A 15,712-nucleotide genomic window follows, 5' to 3' on the forward strand; every position below is an offset into this window, starting at 1 on the left:
CCGCCAGAGATCATCCATCAACGTGACCAAAGCAGTTTCCGTGCTGTAGCCGGGCCTGAATCCAGACTGCTGAGGACCTAGATAATCGGCTTCTTCCAAGGACCGCTGGAGTTGGAGCGCCACCACCTTCTCAACAACCTTCCCCATAAAGGGAAGGTTGGAGACTGGACGGTAGTTATTAAGCACGGCTGGGTCCAGGGAAGGCTTCTTGAGGAGGGGGCGCACAAGTGCCTCCTTATAAAAGGCCGGAAAGGACCCCCTCTCCAAGGAGGCGTTGACAATCTCCTGGGCCCAGCCCCGTGTCACCTCTCGACTGGCCGAAACCAACCAAGAGGGACACGGATCCAGTAAACAGGTGGCGGAACTCACAGCTCCAATGGCCTTGTCCACTTCATCAGGTGTCACCAAGTCAAACTCCTCCCAGACGGATGGACAAAGACGTTTAGCCCCAGTCACCTCGACTGACTCGTTGTCAGTCGACTCTGTTTTACAATTGGAGTCGAGGTCCGCTCGGATCCGAGCGATTTTATCAGTGGAAAACGTGTTAAAATCATCGGCGCTACTCTGTAAGGGCTCCCCAACTCCCCCCTGATTAAGAAGGGAGCGGGTTACCCTAAACATAGCGGCCGGGCGGGATTCCGCTGATGCAATCAAGGCGGCATGATATGCGCATCTTGCCGCCTTGAGCGCCACTTTGTAAGTCTTAATATGAGCTCTTACAAGTGTTCGATCGGTAAATTATGATCTGAATTTACCTTAGAAGCAGTAGCAATACAGTAGTCCCTCGCTATACCGCGCTTCACCTACTGCGGCTTCACTTCATCGCGGGTTTCTGAGGAAGTCGATCGGCAGATTTAAACAGCCCGCCGAACTTGATCGGCAGGGTTTTTTTAAAAAAAAAATATCTAAAATTGTAAATACTGTATTTAAATACTGTATCTAAAATAAATACTGTGTGGGAAGGGTTTATAAACACTTAAAACAATGAAAACTTACCAAACAATTACTATATAAATACTTAAATAAGTACTATCAGTCGATAAATTCCACATCGCGGATTTCACCTATCGCGGCCAGGTCTGGAACGTAACACCAGCGATAGGTGAGGGACTACTGAATACAAGTTTCTTGTCGATGGATGCAATACTATATCTTACATTCATCAGAGTTTATCCATAGGTCTATGCTGGGTGGCCAAGGAAGATGTTGATAGATTAGAAAGGTTTCAGGGGAACATAATTAAGCAATCCAATGTGAAGAGATTTTCAACCACCAAATTTAACTACAGTATATGATAATATACTGATACTATACTGACACTAACACTACTGTACTGTATTATATTGATACTATGCTATACTTTTGTGTCAGAAGTACCAAAGTGCTTTTGTGGATGTGGCTTATGCAGGATGCCCTGCATTTTCGTTCAACATCTTTCAGTGCAAATTGGGTGCTCTGGGGTGGAGCTCCATTTTTGCTACCCCACTGCATTACTCCACCCCACCCTGTCCGGGCAGCAGCCCACCCCTGGGTGAAACATTCAATCACCTTTGTCCAAGGGATGCACAGTTGGGGGCTCCTTTCATGTATTAAAGAGCCCACCAAAGTGATATCCAACAACTATTTCAGCTTCAATCACAACAATACATGAGCACATAATAGATACAAACTCAATGTAAACCACTCGAAACTTGACTACAGAAAATACGACTTCAACAACAGAGTGATAAAGGCCTGGTATGCATTACCTGACCCTGTTGTTTCTTCCCCAAACCCCCAAAACCTTAACCTTAGACTATCTACTGTCTACTTCAGCCCATTCCTAAGGGGCATGCATAATCGCACCATTGAACCTACCATCTCTGTCTTACCGTCCTATTGTCCTCATTTATCTGTACTTACTTTATTTATGTTTATGTTTACATCTATACCTGCTATCTTGTACATCTTTGACTAAATCAATCAATCAATCAATCAATCAATCAATCAATCAACTTGTGATTGCCTGCTTTCGAACTGAAGGTTGGCAGGAGCCAGAGCAAGTGACGGAATTTTACCCCGCTACAGGGCAGCATCTGGGACTTGAACATGAGCTTGCCCAGTGTCCTAATGTGAACCACTGCACTCTTGCTCTAAGTTTAATTATCCTTGCATTTCCCCCCTTTATCCTATAGTTTAAAATAACTAAGTGTAAATTCAGGTATGATAATTTTCTTTATTGAGAATTAAATGCAAGGATCTGTTCGTTGCTGTTCCAAAAGATATGATTAGCTATAAATCACTGTAAAAGAATAAAAGGATAGAATTTGGCTCATTTTAAAATGTCACTGAAAGCAACTGCCTTAAAAACTGCACGTTCTTCCTTGCAGAAATATCTTCCGAATGAGACTGCACAAGACATCGTCTGTTGTAGTTTCTCTTGATCTTAAATTGCTTCACTGAGTAGGGGTCAAGCCAGATCACTTCTATACCATCTTCAGTTATGTGTGATTTTTCTACTTCTTTGACATTTACTTTGGTTCCCTAAAGCCTGTGTTCCGTTAGTTCTATGTTAAGCCCTATATCGTAGAATTCCAAAGAAACTGGAAAACCTCTTGCTGCTATCTTCACTTTTATTGGAATTTGAAACAAGACCCACACAAGGATATTGAATACCAGATGCCAGTTTGAAAGGTTTATTTTAGAATATGGTTTTAAATATGGAATTTTTACTCTATTTCAAACAGCAGAACAGAATTTACTTTGAGGAGTAATAATACATGTTACTCAGTGAAGGGCTGCAAAAATTTTTACTACCACACTGTGGGTGTGGCTTATTTTGTGGGTGTGACTAGCCAGATATGTGACCAGGTGGGAGTGGCTTGACAATCATGTGACCGGAGTGGCTTAAAAGTCGTGACTGGCTTAAAGGTGACCAACTTGATGTCACTCACGTCAAGGGTTTGGGTTAGGGTGCTTGGCCTCCCCTCGCCTCAAAGAGATAATTTTCTTATATATTTACTATTACTGAACATCCAAAATATACTATTCAATTCTATGTGTATATGCCATACGTGTACACACATATTACACAAAGGTACACAAAAATATACATTATCTACTATATAAAGTATATGTACACACACACACACACACACACACGCACAGCTCTTCTAAAATTATACACATTCAACCTCATTTACTATGATAGGAAAAATATACCCAGAGCCCAAAAGGGGAAAAAAGAAAAAAATTCAAAATTTTTCTACCGGTTCTGTGTACCTGATTATACTTGTAGGTGCCTATCACTGATGTTACTTTGGTGAAATTGATGGTTCATTTACCCAGGTTCTGAAAAATAGTATTGTAACAAAATTTAATGTAACATGTTCTATTAATACAATTTCTACTTTAACCACAGGCTTGGAATCTAGAAATTGTGCATATCAAGTGGCAAACACTTTGAAACCAAAACTCACAACACAGAAGCCCATCTAGCCAATAAGAGTACCAATATAATTATGGAATAGTGGTTTCATCAGTATTCAATCAAATCTATGGTTCAACTTCAGAGCATTTCCATGCTTCATTTTTTTGAATGCATGTTTGAATGTCCCTTTTTTTCAGTATTATTTCAGCAACTCCATTGTCTACTTTATCATTTTTTCCAATTTTTATTCTTTCCAACTATACTCTAAAAGCTTTGGACATAGATTGATTGGAAAAGAACTGTATTTTCCAATATTTAAATAAAATACTGGTTATTTCATTGTCCTTCTGTAAAATGGAATATATGGAAATTTCAGCCAATACAAAAACACTTTAGGGGATGCTGCATTGGGGTATAATTTAAATCTATAGGGTAAAGTTTTGATTTCATGAAAATGATTTAAAATGCTGAACTTTGCTGGACTGGGAATTACATAAGAACTATTATAAGACTGTATCATTCTGAACTTAGATAAGAATCAATCAACGTTAATTCTGTTCCCAAAGTTTTATTTGCTTAGGGTGGGTAAAGTGGAGGAGAAATAGGCACTGTTAAGGGCACTTAAATTCATAACTCATAACCATCTGTCACCCAATCTTATATATAATTGGTTGTATTTAGCAAAACAGTGCTTTTTGTTCTTTTTCGTTAAGTTTGACAGAGATTTTTTTAATATAACGAGGAGGCTTATTTTAGAGAGGTGTTGCCATATGCTTTAAGTGAGACAATTAAATGCAACATATGCTCCTTTGAACTTAATACATAAGGACCATGGTGCATTTTTCAGGTCTTTTATACAATTATTAGGAAGCTAATATATGTTAAATGTAATTAGCTTAAATCAGTTGGTAGAATTACTGTCAATTTTGTAGATTCAAAAGACTATTTGCACATACGTTCTATAGGTGACATCCATAAAATAATGAACCTGCATGTCTTTTCAGAAATAAGTTCCATTAAGTTCAATGACATTTCTTAAACCTAGAGTGAGTTTTGGTATTTTTCTCTTACCAATTGGAAAATTATTAGTCAGTTCCTAGATTATTTTTCCACCTATTTTTTTAGCCTTTAAAGTACTAATTTATCATAATTCCACAAATAATTACATCACATCCTAATTATGTGGTTTCAAAGCTGGAAAGTTTTTCTTTTCTAAATCTGTCACTCCTGTAAGCTAGCTACTTAAATTTTGTGTCTGTTTTATCACCTGTTACTCTGTTCAGGCAGAAAGACTCTCTTTTTTTAGCCATATTTTTTTTCTGGCTTGCTGATGTCTTGAAAGTTTTTATTATTGTCCAAATTCCCTTTTAAAAAACTCCAGAGATTTCTACATTCCCAGAAAATTAGCTTACTGGAAAGGAAGGAATTAGAGAAAGACTGGTCAGAGTATAATTTATCAAATTTATACGCATTATTTATGTGTTCTCACATAATATTTATTCAAATAAGGAACTGATGCCAGAATTATTAGAAACCTAGAGCCTAATTCAGTGAACCACAAGTACCCAAGAAAATTGCTCTATGTTCCAAGTAAAAATGCAAGCCAGCCTACCAATCCCTACATTTGTGGAGATATAATATCAGATATCGGAAATATATGTAGCAATTTGTCAGGTTAGAACTAAATACAATGCCTGTGTGATCTGGAAATCAACTGTTTGTATTTTTTTCTGCACTGAATGGAACAATATGATTTGTATCTTTTTTTAAACACAGAAAGTTATGAAGGAGGAAAGAGGAAAATAATAACAGAACTAGACCAGAGGTTACAAACAATTGACTTATCTTTATGAACACTTTGCTAAAATTCTTTTGTCCTCTGCATGAACCTGTCCAAAAACTACCATTAGTAGCAACTGTGGATCACCACACAATGTATGCCAAACCATGCCTCTTAAAAGGAGTTAGAGCTTTTCAAGGGAAGAATTAGAATTAGAAGAACAGCATTTGTTAACACTTTGAGTTGTACTTTGTACTTTGTGGAGCTGTCAGTACTAAATTTTAAATCTTTGAAATTTGCCTTCTTCATTATTTCCCTGCTATTTTTCATAAAATGTATTGCAGGGTCTCTTAGTGATAAAATGTTTTTCTTCGAAAACCAATAAAAATATTAGCACGTCAGCCAATGTAGTTTTAAAACATAGGTCTCTGTGATCTTCTTCAGTGTTCAAATATCAGGATTTTTGCAATTTGAATTTTGAATAGCTATTGCATTTTGGCCCAAGGTTTACATTCTATTTTATTTTAAAGATGACATTTAGAATTCAGCCCCATTTTACAAAGCAGAATGGTACTAGTGAAACCATTCTGTAACTGCAGAATGATAGTTGTAATTATGTTTGTTGGGTCAACAAAATATTGCCGTACACAAGATACCAGTAACATTAGGGGAAATTTGAAGATTTCCCAAGATTTCTAAGTACAATAAGCCTTTAAAGGAACAAAGCCAATTTAAAAAGATAACATTTGGTGACGAATATTTATTAGCAATTAACTTTCAAAGGGTTGGAAAGAGAAGAAGCCAGAGAACTGAAAGGAAAAAAAGAGGGATAAAGTGTCTTAGAAAACCACGTGGTTGCTTGGTTGGCATACAGGACAGGACAATTTCATACTGTAAAGTTTGTTGGTATATCCTCCTTGCATGCTTTATTGTTTTTCTGCAAATCACTTTAAAATATATAAATATATCAAAAGATGGGATAATAATTATATTTTTACTGAAATGGTTTTTCATGAATGAAGGCAAATATACATGGCCCAGGATAATGTTACAGGTCCCAATCTGGGTTGGTCACTAGGGTCAAAGGTTTAGTCTTGCAAGCTTCTGGAGTTGTGCTGGAACATTAATAGTCCTGCAATCTAGGACTAAGAAGGTATTAATACCACTTTATAATGTCTTAGTTAGACCACACCTAGAGTATTGCATCTACACTATAAAAAAGACATTGACACTCTAGAGAAAGTGCAGAGGAGACCAACCAGGATGATTAGGGGACTGGAGACTATGACTTTTGAATAGCGGTTGCAGTCTGGAGAAGAGAAGGACCAGGGGAGACATGATAGCAGTGTTCTAATATTTGAGGGGCTATCACAGAGAGAAAGGTTTTGGACTGTTTTCCAAAGCACCAGAAGGCCAGACAAGGAACAATGGATGGAAACTGACCAAGGAGAGATTCAACATGGAAATAAGGAGAAACTTTCTGACAGTGAGAATGATCAACCAGTGGAACAGCTCTCACAACCTCCAACCCTTGAGATTTTCAACAGATTAGACTATGGGGGATTGGACTAGATGACCGACACCAGTGTAGGCGAACCTTTTTTCACTTGGGTGCCGAAAGAGCGTGTGCGTGTGCCATTACACATGTGTGAGTGCCCACACCCATAATTCAATGCCTGGGGAGGGCAAAAACAGCTTCCCCCACTCTCTGTAGGCCTCTGGGAGGCAGGAAACTGCTGGTTTCCCAACTTCTGGTGGGCCCAGTAGGCTTGTGTTTTGGCCTCCCCATGCTCCAGAAGCTTCCCTGGAGCTGATGGAGTGTAAAAACACCCTCCCCCTTCCCTCAGAGGCTCTCTGGAAGCCAAAAACTCCCTCCTAGAACCTCTGTGCCAGCCAAAAATCAGATGGCAGGCACAGACATGCATGTTGGAGCTGAGCTAGGGTAACAGCTCACGTGCCAGCAGATATGGCTCTGTGTGCCACCTGTGGCACCCATGCCATAGGTTCGCTATCACTGACCTGCACAGTCCCTCCCAACTCTAGTAATCTAATCTAGTCTAATCTAATCTAATCTAATCTAATCTTCCTTCTCATCAGAATGTGTTTTACCCTAAGATTTCTAAAAGCAAACCATTTACAGATAACCGTCAATTTATATCAATATTTTGGATCAAACATTCAATTTCTAACAAGGTGAATGATGCCCAATTTTATGACCGTTTGGCCATGGTTGCTAAGTGAATCACTGCAGTTGTTAAATGAATTCAGCTTTTCCCATTGACCTGGTTTGTGCAAAGCTGGCTGGAAAACTCATAAATGATGATCACATGATCTCAGGATGCTTCAACTATCTTAAATACATGCTGGTTGCAAAGTATCCAAATTTGGTCATGTAACTGCTGCAACGGTCGTATGCGTAAGCACCATTCATAAGTTACATATTTTCAGTGCCACTGTAATTTTGAACGGACTCTAAATTAATGATTGCAAGTTGAGGACTAACCATAATGTTACATTGTAAAGTGGGACAAGAAAATGCTTAATGCTGTTCAAGCATCCTTGTTTCAGTGTCTGCCTTTATTTGCTACCTCTTTCTTTTAAAAGCAAATGTTGGAGGGGTGTAAATTACTGCAGGGATCACATGGTATGAATATGTCTCCAAGTCTTCGGAGAGGGGCGGTATACAAATCTAAGTAATAAATAAATAAATAAATAAATAAATAAATAAATAAATAAATAAATAAATAAATAAATAAATAAATAAATAAATGTACACAATATCAGGGGTGTCAAACTCAATTTCATTCAGGACCACATCAGGGCTCTGGTTGACCTCGGGGGGGGGGGGGTCAGGGAGGCACTAATTGGGTATGACCGACTAGGTGGGCGTGGCCATCTTGACGCCATTCCCAAACTGCTGGCATTGGGGAAATATTTTAACTCTGGCTAATCAATATTTGTGAAGTTTGCTCATGGGACATATTGATTAGATAGCCCGATGCTGCCTCTTTGTAGCCAATTGTTTGCTGATGGTGAGTATTTCTATCATATTCCTGGATTAGATCAATTGATCAATTTGGAACAGATGTTTTCTAAGATAGAACAGTGCAAGAATTACTTTCAGTTTTGAACCTAATTCGGGATCGTGCCTTATTAACAGTGACTCAAGCAAAAAGCCACATGGCCCTTTAAAAAACAATTATTTGAGGAAGTAACTGGAGCAAAAACAGTCATCTTAATCCAAGGGAGAAAAGGCAGGTCATTGCCTTAATTATTTTAATTTGTTTCAGGTGCCATAATAAAGGCTGTTTTGTTTTTAACCTTAACAGATGCAAGTAGAAATTTGGGGCACAATTTCAACTGAGGGTTTTTTCATTGTTTTCTAAAAGAGAGACTATTTTGCAGTTTATTTTTAGACAGTGTGGATAGTTTTATTTTAATATCTTTTTTTACACTTCAGTCTGTACATACAAATCATTAAAAAAATAACCTTCATAAAATTATAAATAACAGCGTACCTCCCATCTGAAAACCAAAGCAATTCTTCCTCTTTTCCCCATTTCCTAAATTTCTTTTCACTTTTGGAAAATTCAGACATCTACTATCCAGATAAGATTTACCAGATAGTTTTGAACGTTAATCTTTTTGTTTTGCATTAATGAACATTTTTCCTCATTTGCAGAGGTATAATTGGATAACACGGTATTCATTTTTTTAAAAAAAATAAATAATTTGAATTAGTTAATTATTTATTATTATACAGTGTTCCCTCGATTTCCGCTGGGGATGTGTTCCGAGACCGCCTGCGAAAGTCGAATTTCCGCGAAGTAGAGATGCAGAAGTAAATACACCATTTTTGGCTATGGACAGTATCACAAGCCTTCCCTTCACACTTTAAACCCCTAAATTACCATTTCCCATTCCCTTAACAACCATTTACTCACCATTATTACTGGTGCTCACTATTGAATAAGACACTTAGTGATCCTGATATTTATAAACATAATTATTTAGTAGCAATAATTTTTTTTTTTGTTATTTATTTACAAAAATTATTAGTTTGGCGATGACATATGATGTCATCGGGTGGGAAAAACCATGGTATAGGAAAAAAACCGTGAAGTATTTTTTAATTAATATTTTTTAAAAAACCGTGGTATAGGCTATTCGCGAAGTTCGAACCCATGAAAATTGAGGGAACACTGTATACCCAACAAAATGAAATCACAGCTACCAATTTTTAGCTGGTGTTCCCACATCTGCTATCCAGACATTTTTTAGTTTTTTATTGAGAATTATGTCTGGGGTATTATGTGGCAGGTGCTTGTCTGCTTGAATTGTAAGTCCCAGAGGTTTTTTAAAATTTTCTGTTACTTTATTTTGTGGTTCCACCAATTCTTGAAACAATATGGTATTTCTTGGCAGACACTCCAATACACCTTTTTTTTTTCAGTGCCATTGTTTGTAGTCAGTGTATCTTGAAACTATCTGGCTTGGAGAGTTAATCTCTATACAGTTACAAAAATGATGAAAAACTAACTCTGTAACCATGGGCGTGATTTTGAGTGCTTCAATTTATGATTACTAGAACAAAGTATGTTTGCCAATTTCTTTTACTGGTTTTACCTAGCCAACTTCTTATTTCCTTATTAGATTCTCTGAACTTTCTTGGGAATTTGTGAATCTTTTATAGTTTTGAACAAGCAAGATGCACTGACACAGTTTTGCAACCCAGAAGAACCTTAAACGGTGTCTCTTACAGAAATGGGATGGGACTTTCCTTCCAAACAGGAAAGTACTATTAAATAAGGTTTGGTTGGAATTTCAGTTCTTGTTCCTCAATTCTTTTCCTTATGTGTATGAGTGGTACATTTTGTATGCTGAATCATTTTTTTCTTATTTTGCTTTTTCATATGGCCTGAGAAGTTTATTTTATTTTCATGAATGATTTTTTTTAATTTGTACACTGAGATGATTTTATAAGTAATCTAGTGGGAACAGGCAGAGGTGGACTGCTAAGGTGGAATGGTGTTGTATGCTTGCCTCTGTGGCTCTGAGTGCTAGCAGAATCGCATGTGCAGACACAGGTGTGCCCGTGTTTTGGCGTGTTTTTTTGCTTTCGCGCATGTGCAGAAACAAAACACACCGAAACATGGGCGCACCTGTGTCTCCGCATGCAATTCTGCTACCTGCACAGCTGCAGTAGCAGAATTGCGCTGGACTCCGCTAGCCCTCAGAGCCATGGGGGCGAGCACAAGTCACCATTCCACCTTAGCAGCACATCTCTGACAATAGGTATCATTTGCTATTCTGAATTATTATTATTATTATTTATTAGATTTGTATGCCGCCCCTCTCCGTAGACTCACAACAGCAATAAAACAATTCATGACAAATCTAATAATTTAAAAACATTTAAAAAACCCCATTAGTAAGCAGTAACACAGACATACCATTCATAAATTGTATAGGCCCAGGGGAGATATCTCAATTCCCCCATGCCTGGTGGCAAAGGTGGGTTTTAAGGAGTTTACGAAAGGCAAGGAGGGTGGGGGCAGTTCCAATCTCCATGGGGAGCTGGTTTCAGAGAGTCGGGGCTGCCACAGAGAAGGCTCTTCCCCTGGGACCCGCCAAACGACATTGTTTAGTCGATGGGACCCGGAGAAGGCCAACTCTGTGGGACCTAATTGGTCGCTGGGATTCGTGTGGCAGAAGGCGGTCCCGGAGATATTCTGGTCCGGTGCCATGAAGGGCTTTATAGGTCATAACCAACACTTTGAACTGTGGCCGGAAATTGATCGGCAACCAATGCAGACAGCGGAGTGTTGGAGTAACATGGGCATACCTTGGGAAGTCCATGATTGCTCTCGCAGCTGCATTCTGCACGATCTGAAGTTTCCAAACACTTTTCAAAGGTAGCCCCATGTAGAGAGCATTACAGTAGTCAAATCTCGAGGTGATGAGGGCATGAGTGACTGTGAGCAGTGAGTCCCGGTCCAGATAGAGCTGCAACTGGTGCACCAGGCGAACCTGGGCAAATGCCTCCCTCGCCACAGCTGAAAGATGGTTCTCTAATGTGAGCTGTGGATTGAGGAGGACGCCCAAGTTGCGGACCCTCTCTGAGGGGGTCAATAATTTCCCCTCCCAGGGTTATGGACGGACAGATGGAATTGTCCTTGGGTGGCAGAACCCATAGCCGCTCTGTCTTATCCAGGTTGAGTTTGAGTCTGTTGACACCCATCCAGACCCCAACAGCCTCCAGGCACCGGCATATCACTTCCACTTCCTAACAAAACTGAATGGCTTTGAATTGGAGGTCTTTAGGAGCTGGGAATGAACCATCTTTGGTCCTGGATGGGGTTGCACTGCCTCAAACAAACCCAGTTCACAATCTGGGGGTCTTTCCAGAGTTACAGCTCCTGCTGAAAGATCAGATAACAGTTATGAAATCTAAAACCGCTGTAGTGCACCAGTCACACCTGTTCCTGGAATGGGAGGATCTACTTTTACTAACACACACCATGGTTACCTCTCAAATTGATTTCTGTCACACATGTTACCTAGGGCTGCTTTTGAATAGTATCTTGAAGTTTTATTTGGTGCAAAATGCAGCAGCAGAGGCAATTTTATGTGCTCCTAGAATTGCATATCCCTGCTTCATAGACTGCATTGGTTGTCAGTTTGCTTGAATTGAACATTCAAGGGTGGTGGTTGTTATTTTCCCAGTGTATTACCACTGTGTATGGATGTGTATGGTGCATTAACAGATTGACAGAGTTGGAAGGGACCTCGTAGGTCATCTAGTCCAACTCCCTATCCAAGCAGGAAACCCTACATATGAAGCCATATCTGAGGGCATGCGGGGTGTTGCCCATGTCAGCTCCAGCATGCATGTGCACCCTTGCCAGCTGATTTCTGGCCTTCTGGAAGGCAGGAGTAGGCCATTTTCATCCTCTCCAGGCTTCAGGAAAACCTTCAGAGCATGTGGATGGTGAAAAATGGACATAATGGGCACTGGAAGTTCAGAAACAAACTTCCAGTAGGCCTTTTGGGCCCATTTTTCACCATCCACAGGCTCTGGAGATTTTCCTGAAGCTGAGGGAGAGAGAAATGGCCCAACAGGCCTACTGGAAGTCCAGAGGCTTAAGTGAAATCTGCGCACATGCATGAAGGGGTGGGGAGTGCAGGGAGGTTGTGCATGCATGCACTGGGGGAGGGCATTGTATCATGGGCATGGGCCTGCACATGCACTATTTCGTGCACACATGCCCTTTTGTCACTAGAGCAAAAAAAGATTCACCATCTTTGCCCTACACTATTTCTGACAGATGGCAATTCAGTCTGGTTATGATCTACAAATTAATGACTACAATGTGCCAGTAATGACATATAAAGCCCTACACAGAATGGGGCTGGGTCATTGGCAGGACTGCCTCTCTGGTTACATTGACCCTTCCCATCATATTTGGAATGAAAAGCTTGTTATGGATCCCATTTACTAAAGAGTTCCACCTGACAGGATCCAGGAGCCTTATCTTTCAAGGTGCTCTGGAATATCATCTCAGTCCCCCCATTCCTCTAGGTGACATTGGCCCTCACCTACAAATTTCCTGGAAATCTCTTAATATTTGAATTTGTCAACATTGAATGTTGAATTTGAATTTAGGATTCCATAGCAATATTTTATCAAGTGCCTTGAAGGCAATTTTCCATAATTTCTTATTTGGAGAGAGGGGAGTTGTATATTGCCTAATTATTTTTACAAATAACTCAATCTAGTAAACATATCCAATACACCTTCCTCCTATTTTCTCCACATCAACCACCCTGTGAGGTAGGTTGGGCTGAGAGAGAGTGCCTGGCCCAAAATCATTTATGTTTTAATATTCTAATGGTTTCTTAAAGTTTTGTTTTATTTATTTATTTATTTATTTATTTATTTATTCATTCATTCATTCATTCATTCATTCATTCATTCATTCATTCATTCATTCATTCATTGGATCTGTATGCCGCCCCTCTCCGGAGACTTGGGGTGGCTAACAGCGACAATAAAACAGTGTACAATGGTAATCTGATATTAGAAATGATTAAAAATCCATTAATATAAAAACCAAACATACATACATACATACATACATACATACATACATACATACATACCATGCATAGAATTGTAAAGGCCTAGGGGGAAAGAGGATCTCAATTCCCCCATGCCTGGCAGCAGAGGTGGGTTTTAAGTTGCTTACGAAAGGCAAGGAGGGTGGGGGCAGTTCTAATCTCTGGGGGGAGTTGGTTCCAGAGGGCCGGGGCCGCCACAGAGAAGGCTCTTCCCCTGGGTCCCGCCAGGTGACATTGCTTAGTTGACGGGACCCGGAGAAGATCCACTCTGTGGGACCTAACTGGTCGCTGGGATTCGTGCAGCAGAAGGCGGTCCCTGAGGTAATCTGGTCCGGTGCCATTAAGGTCTTTATAGGTCATAACCAACACTTTGAATTGTGACTGGAAACTGATCGGCAACCAATGCAGACTGCAGAGTGTTGGTGTAACATGGGCATATCTGGGGAAGCCCATGATTGCTTTCATTTTAATTGTTCTGTTTTATTGTACGGTATGAAGGAACATATTTGTGAGACAGTGGCTACATACATTTGATAAATAATATTTATTGATTATAAATATACTTCTAAATACACAATAAATTGTATTTTAATATATTACTATTAACAAATAATTTTATAAGCTGGGGAACAACCTGGTCAGAAGTGCTGAAACAGATCCTGGTAATTATTCCTTGCCCTCCTGTGTTTTCCCATCTGGACCAAACAGTTGTCTTTTACAAATACAGTGGTACATCTACTTATGAACTTAATTCGTTCCATGACCAGGTTCTTAAGTAGAAAAGTTTGGAAGAAGCAGCAATTTTTCTCATAGGAATCAATGTAAAAGCAAATAATGTGTGTGATTGGGGAAACCACAGGGAGGGTGGAGGCCCTGTTTCCTCCCAGGAGATTCCTAGAAAGGCCCCACGGAGGCTTCTCTCTGCCTTTTCCGGTTCCAGTTTTGGAGGCTCGGGTTTGTAAGTGGAAAATGGTTCTTGAGAAGAGGCAAAAAAATCTTGAACACCCGGTTCTTATCTAGAAAAATTCATAAGTAGAGGTGTTTGTAGGTAGAGGTACCACTGTACATCTATATCTTTACATTCACACATCAGCAAACATACAAATACAGTAATACCTCATGATACGAACTTAATTGGTGCAAGGAGGAGGTTCGTAAGACGAAAGGTTCGTAAGACGAAACATTGTTTCCCATAGGAAACAATGTAAAGTCTATTAATCCGTGCAACAACAAAAAAAACCCCCCAAAAAAACGCTGCCGCCCGGCTGTCACATTTTAAAACAGCCGGGGAGGTGGGGGGGCAGCAGCTGCCACAGCCGCCGGCTTCCCCGCCGCTCGCCCGCCCAGGATGCTGACCTGCTGCCTCGCGGGGAAGCCGGGCAAGAGCGATCTTCTGCCCGCCATGGGCGAGCGGCGGGGAGTCGCCCATGGCCGGCAGAAGATCGCTCTTGCCCGGCTTCACCGCGAGGCATCAGGTCAGCAAGAGCGATCTTCTGCCGGCCATTGGCGACTCCCCGCCGCTCGCCCATGGCCGGCAGAAGATCGCTCTTGCCCGGCTTCCCCGCGAGGTTTCCCCCCCCCCCGCCGCCGCCCGCTGGCTGCGAGCGCTCTGCCAGGCGGCCAAGAAGCATTCAGGGCGAAGTGACGTGGAGGAATGGGGAGCTGAAACCTGCCGGTTTCAGCTTTCCATCCCTTCACGTCACTTCGCCGCTAAATCGTGTGGCAGCAAACATGCTTTGGGGTTTTGGCTGGGGGGGAGGGAGTTAGGAAGGTCCTACTTCTCCCCCCAGCCAAAACCCCAAAGCCTGTTTACTGCCACATGATTTAGCCAGGACAGGAGCGAAGTTTGGGTTTGGCCTTGGGCTTCGGGAGATGGCTGGGAAGACGCGCGGCTCTTTGGGGGGGGGGCTGTCGGGACAAGGAGCGAGGGGGCTGCGAAGGGGCGCGCGGCAGAGCTCCGGCGGAGGAGCCGCGCACAAAGGCTGAGGCGAGGCTGAGCAGGAGGCGAAGCCAACCAGCGAGGCGGTGGGCTGGGAGCCGCAGGCGAAAGGAGCTTGGGCATTGTTCTCCGGACCCCGCCCGCAGCCTGGAGAGGGAAAGGGCCGCCGCGGGGCTGAGCGGGCGGGGTCCGGAGAACAATGCCTGGCGCCGCGCTCCGATGCCCGAGCTCCTTTCGCCTGCGGCTCCCAGCCCACCACCTCGCTGGTTGGCTTCTCCTCCTGCTCAGCCTTGCCTCGGCCTTTGTGTGCGGCTTGTCCCGACAGGCCCCCACCCCAGCACTTTGAATCCCGCCGCTTCTGATGAAGACGGGCGGCGCGGAAGCCAGGGGCTGTGGCAGCTCGCCCCGCCCACCGCCCGTATCCAGCAGAAGCGGCAGGATTCAAAGTGCTGGGATGGGGGTG

General features: G+C 41.6%; 1 protein-coding gene across 1 annotated transcript in view; it reads left to right on the forward strand.

Annotated features, from left to right (window-relative positions):
* The window catches only part of ATP10A (ATPase phospholipid transporting 10A (putative)), a 208,385-nt gene that overhangs the window by 29,419 nt on the left and 163,254 nt on the right, over positions 1-15,712 (forward strand). The gene's annotated exons all lie outside the window — the stretch shown is intronic.

The sequence above is a fragment of the Erythrolamprus reginae genome, chromosome 4 (assembly GCF_031021105.1).
Source record: "Erythrolamprus reginae isolate rEryReg1 chromosome 4, rEryReg1.hap1, whole genome shotgun sequence".
NCBI lineage: Eukaryota > Metazoa > Chordata > Lepidosauria > Squamata > Dipsadidae > Erythrolamprus > Erythrolamprus reginae.